The sequence below is a fragment of the Ochlerotatus camptorhynchus genome, unplaced genomic scaffold, assembly GCF_037179485.1.
Source record: "Ochlerotatus camptorhynchus isolate MF236.1 unplaced genomic scaffold, CSIRO-AGI_Acam_v1.1 ptg000443l, whole genome shotgun sequence".
Taxonomy (NCBI): Eukaryota; Metazoa; Arthropoda; class Insecta; order Diptera; family Culicidae; genus Ochlerotatus; species Ochlerotatus camptorhynchus.
The window spans coordinates 475876-481834 of NW_027040929.1; positions in this window are offsets into that span (position 1 = coordinate 475876).

Below are 5959 nucleotides of genomic sequence, written 5' to 3' on the forward strand. Positions count from 1 at the left end.
CTGTCTGTCTGTCTGTCTGTCTGTCTGTCTGTCTGTCTGTCTGTCTGTCTGTCTGTCTGTCTGTCTGTCTGTCTGTCTGTCTGTCTGTCTGTCTGTCTGTCTGTCTGTCTGTCTGTCTGTCTGTCTGTCTGTCTGTCTGTCTGTCTGTCTGTCTGTCTGTCTGTCTGTCTGTCTGTCTGTCTGTCTGTCTGTCTGTCTGTCTGTCTGTCTGTCTGTCTGTCTGTCTGTCTGTCTGTCTGTCTGTCTGTCTGTCTGTCTGTCTGTCTGTCTGTCTGTCTGTCTGTCTGTCTGTCTGTCTGTCTGTCTGTCTGTCTGTCTGTCTGTCTGTCTGTCTGTCTGTCTGTCTGTCTGTCTGTCTGTCTGTCTGTCTGTCTGTCTGTCTGTCTGTCTGTCTGTCTGTCTGTCTGTCTGTCTGTCTGTCTGTCTGTCTGTCTGTCTGTCTGTCTGTCTGTCTGTCTGTCTGTCTGTCTGTCTGTCTGTCTGTCTGTCTGTCTGTCTGTCTGTCTGTCTGTCTGTCTGTCTGTCTGTCTGTCTGTCTGTCTGTCTGTCTGTCTGTCTGTCTGTCTGTCTGTCTGTCTGTCTGTCTGTCTGTCTGTCTGTCTGTCTGTCTGTCTGTCTGTCTGTCTGTCTGTCTGTCTGTCTGTCTGTCTGTCTGTCTGTCTGTCTGTCTGTCTGTCTGTCTGTCTGTCTGTCTGTCTGTCTGTCTGTCTGTCTGTCTGTCTGTCTGTCTGTCTGTCTGTCTGTCTGTCTGTCTGTCTGTCTGTCTGTCTGTCTGTCTGTCTGTCTGTCTGTCTGTCTGTCTGTCTGTCTGTCTGTCTGTCTGTCTGTCTGTCTGTCTGTCTGTCTGTCTGTCTGTCTGTCTGTCTGTCTGTCTGTCTGTCTGTCTGTCTGTCTGTCTGTCTGTCTGTCTGTCTGTCTGTCTGTCTGTCTGTCTGTCTGTCTGTCTGTCTGTCTGTCTGTCTGTCTGTCTGTCTGTCTGTCTGTCTGTCTGTCTGTCTGTCTGTCTGTCTGTCTGTCTGTCTGTCTGTCTGTCTGTCTGTCTGTCTGTCTGTCTGTCTGTCTGTCTGTCTGTCTGTCTGTCTGTCTGTCTGTCTGTCTGTCTGTCTGTCTGTCTGTCTGTCTGTCTGTCTGTCTGTCTGTCTGTCTGTCTGTCTGTCTGTCTGTCTGTCTGTCTGTCTGTCTGTCTGTCTGTCTGTCTGTCTGTCTGTCTGTCTGTCTGTCTGTCTGTCTGTCTGTCTGTCTGTCTGTCTGTCTGTCTGTCTGTCTGTCTGTCTGTCTGTCTGTCTGTCTGTCTGTCTGTCTGTCTGTCTGTCTGTCTGTCTGTCTGTCTGTCTGTCTGTCTGTCTGTCTGTCTGTCTGTCTGTCTGTCTGTCTGTCTGTCTGTCTGTCTGTCTGTCTGTCTGTCTGTCTGTCTGTCTGTCTGTCTGTCTGTCTGTCTGTCTGTCTGTCTGTCTGTCTGTCTGTCTGTCTGTCTGTCTGTCTGTCTGTCTGTCTGTCTGTCTGTCTGTCTGTCTGTCTGTCTGTCTGTCTGTCTGTCTGTCTGTCTGTCTGTCTGTCTGTCTGTCTGTCTGTCTGTCTGTCTGTCTGTGTCTGTCTGTCTGTCTGTCTGTCTGTCTGTCTGTCTGTCTGTCTGTCTGTCTGTCTGTCTGTCTGTCTGTCTGTCTGTTTGTCTGTCTGTCTGTCTGTCTGTCTGTCTGTCTGTCTGTCTGTAATTCTCACAAAAATATTTAATTTGTAATACAGTTAATTCTCTCTAAATCGTTATTGATGGGGCCATCGATTAGGGTGGATATTGAGTTATTGAGGATTGAGGTCGATGTTGGAAACTTCACAAGTAGCACAAATTTATAAAATTATGTTGAGTAAACTGATATTTAACCAAAACCAGTTATACAAAGGTTATTTAAACTGCTATTATAATAGAACATATCTGTTGCTTGGGTTGTCAAAGTTATATGGATATCCATTAGGAGACTTACACCACCAATTTTCCCACAAAAGGAAGAAATTTAAAATTATAATTACGTTCTTACCACAACACGTACAAAACGAGTCCTTCATGCTTTGTTCGCTTGCAAGATGTTGCTCACTTTTGGTTGTACACCCGACGAGCAAACCAACCCCGGAAAAAAAAGTTCTTCCGTCTTGACTTTCGACAAACCATCAATTAAATCGTCCTCTTCCATTCATTTGCCACCAGAGCTTCGATGAAAACAGCAGTCAATGGCGCAAAGGCTCTTCCTATCCGACCAGTTGTTTATGTGACGCGTCTACGGCTTCCGGAATGAATGACCACCGGACACAGTCGGGAGATAGCGAGAGAGAGAGAGAGAGTGCAAGAAAGAAGGTGTTCCCGGTAATTGGATAGCCATTAGCCGTAAAGTTAAACAAACACAATGCGAAAGTCATACGTAGGTACCTCTTCGGAAGGCAGAGGAAAGTCATCTGCTTTGTTCTGGTCGGATTGCGTTGCTCTTTTTGTTTCCCCCGTTTTGTGCAACAATGGTCACACTATTCCTCGCTAGGGTGGACCTCGAAACTTGGCTTCTTGTGTATAATGAAGAAGCTTTCGAAGCACCCTAATGTACGGAAGGGCAGGGAAAATTCAAATGAGTGATGAACTGCATTGTTGCACTTCATTCATCGTCCTTCTCTCGAGTAAATGAGCGCAGGCAGGCAGGCAGGCAGACTGCAGCATGGAAGGCCACGGATGAGCATCGCACGGTCAACGATAATCCCCTCCTCGTAAACACCAAGCAGGCTGGGAGTAGTCAAGTCACTCGACAAAATCAGTGTGCAAAAGTCGAAAACGAGCAAGATAGGGCAGCGAATAATAATGAGAGGGCAAGGCATGCTCGGTGAGTCCACTCTTGGATGGAGAGGCCGTGGAGGAGGAAGCACACAGCGAAACAATTAAAATTAAGCGTATCGGAAGCAACAGATCTAGGCAAATAAACACCCTGCTGTTATTAGCCCAGCGGAGAACGTTATGGGGAATAAAAGTGTGAAATTGTGGGAATTAGACAGCGATGATTTACTTTAGCTATGATTTTTAATGATTTCCATCCAATTTGATCCAACGGAAGAAAGAAAAAAAAACTTTAAATCAGTCCTAAGACAAGTTAATTCACCTCGAAGGATTTGAAATTGAGCAAAGATCCTCTCTCGGTTTTATCAGTTTCCTTCCCAGTTTTCCTCCTCAACTCTGGAAGAAGTCGAGTCACTTCTGCGTTGACGTCGCTTTATGGTGTATAATTATTCATCACGCCAAGTGCGGTAAGTAATTTGTTTTTGTTTAGGTCTCTGGCTTTTTTGCCTTCTCATTTTCGTCTGCGCTGCCCCGAGACTGCCAAGATATTTAGTGTATGATCCCTCACAGGTAGGTTTGGTGGATTTTTTTCTCCCCATAGCTGCTACTGGCAGAAGTTTTTCTGCTTGTTTTGGGCAGAAGATTTTTCTTCTTCTTCGCTTGCATACACCCAAGGGGAAATGACTCGTAATTATCAAGAAGTTAAAACCAACCTCCCACCGCAAGTAGCCGTTGAACCACAGAGCTACTGGCCGAAGGCAGATAAGAAGGCTGAAATTAGACTCCCTGTAATAATAATGTTTGAGGAAACATTTGCCGGGGACGGAGTTGTAAATGCGTTGCTTTGGATTTGGTCCAGTGAGTACGGCATACTTGGGTAATATTATGTGGTGACAACTGCTGTTGGGCGGTGCCGATTTTTGATGACTGCTGATACATTATTATCTGCTGAAAAATGTTTAAACTAACATTTGAACATTCCATTAAAATTTAATTTGCATTAAATAACTTTAAGTTACTTTCTTTTAAACTTTTATTAAGATATCCAAACTGGCTTTTCAAAAAAAAATCAGTTTATATAAATTGGTTGGTAGAGATCACATGATCCGAGGTAGAGGCGAAAATATCACGTAAAAACAGAATTGAGTGTACATTGGCGTGTAGTAAAGGTGCGGACCACACCAAGTGCGCAGAATTTAGAGGCGACACTTAAACCCCCGAAATCATCGCATCATAACTCTAATTTTCAATTTTAATGTGAAATGTGGTTTGTTATACTGTTGTTAGCATGGTGTGAGTGAAGATTCATTAAAATCTGCTTGGTGGCAACACAACTGATTCTAGAATACTGAGCTGTATTAAGAACACAATACGGTATCATCAGAAATTGTATTAGGAATCCTTTTTTCAAGTATACGGAGCAAAACAATCTTGAATATTTTGGGATTTATGGAAATGATCAAAATTCTGGTGGATTTTTAGGGTTTTAAAAACTTGGTTCTTTTCCGAGATTAGTGACTAAAATTTTTTTTTTAGATCTTAGTGGCGGTGGAGCCTCAACAAAATTAACATTTAAGCAGTCACTCATCAGGATAGAAGTCTTATACGATGGCCCTCTGACCCCCTTCAAGTACTCAGGATACTTGAGTGATACATTAAACAATTAATTCAAAGTTGGCTGGAAATGCTATCTAATATCAACATGAAGCTTCAGTGTGATAATTTATTAGCTAGAGAAAGTTCTGAAGCGGGTAGGTTGATAGTTCCGCTAGAGAATGGCAGTGTGAAAATTGAATACACACAGTGACAATCAAATTAATTAAAAGTACTTAATTCGAAAAATATAAACGTTTTAAAACTTCTCTTCCATACCCTGCTGTGCAAAATGTTGGAAATTTGCATCATTCGCAAGTTTTATCGAGGATTTAAAGCATTTTACAGGTTTAAATCATGGTCTACAGACATAGGTGTAGCCAGAGGCCTCCCCCTAAACTCAGTAACACAAAAGCTTTCGGTAAAATGGAATTCGGACAAATTTTCCGTAGCAATTTTTTTTTCGCCCCTCCCTAGCTCGAAACCTGGCTACGCCCTTGTCTACAGATCCTTCATAAAACCAAAATTGTTACTTGGATTATGACGTTTTTCAAGATGACCGTGAAGGCCCAAGCGCAATGACAGCGGAAGCGGAACGGCAACGGCAGCGGAAAAGCCCGATCTGAGTAAGCCAACTTGTCGGATTGGAAACTTGTTGGAACCAAATCGACTTCGGTTAGCCATCTTAATGTCATTTGTGACAACTGTCAAACTTTCCGTTTCCGTTCCGCTTGCGTCCACATTGCGTTTGGGCCTTGAGTGGACAAGTTTTATACACTCCGGTGGAAGAAACGTCATCCACCAACACTTTGCTTGAAGCCAAAGTTGTTGGTTCTTTGGCTCGATTATCTGTCAATCTAAGACAACTGATGCAAACATACACGCAGGCAAAAGAACGTAAGAATTCCATAAAAAAACACTTATGAATTTTAGCCACAAGAAATCAGTATGAATTTCATTGATTTGCCTTATGAAAAATAATGTTGACAAAAAAATAATAAATCGGAGCAGACTGGAACCGAGCCATGGACGTTGAGATTACGGAGTTCGTGTGTTGACCACCCGTCTTTCAACGCTTAAGAAAATGGAATGGCGTATAAGAGCCACGTTATGTTAGATGAAAATCTTTCATAAGTCGCGCTTATGAAATTCATATTTGTCGTTCATAAGTCGAGTCTTATGAAATTCTTAAGTCTATTTGCCTCAGTGTAGAGTAATTATTCTCCGTCCACATAGATATTTGATTTGTTGCGCGGGAAAATAATCGTGATAAATGTTCAACAAGCGCGTACATGCTGGAATTAAAAATGTATTATATTAATTTTAAAATTAGGCAAGTCAATCATGAAAAATTTAAGTTTAATTACTGATTATTCACATAAAATTTTTTAATGCCTACGTATCGTCAATGCACATATAAACAAAGCATAAAACTGCAGGCTGCAGTACTGACACCACCAATGGTCAAAGCAACCAACAGAAATGAAAAGCAAGTACGGAAGATTTCTTATTTTCTCCGAAAGGTCGAAGCCTTGTCTGAAGTCAGTAATTTAGAGA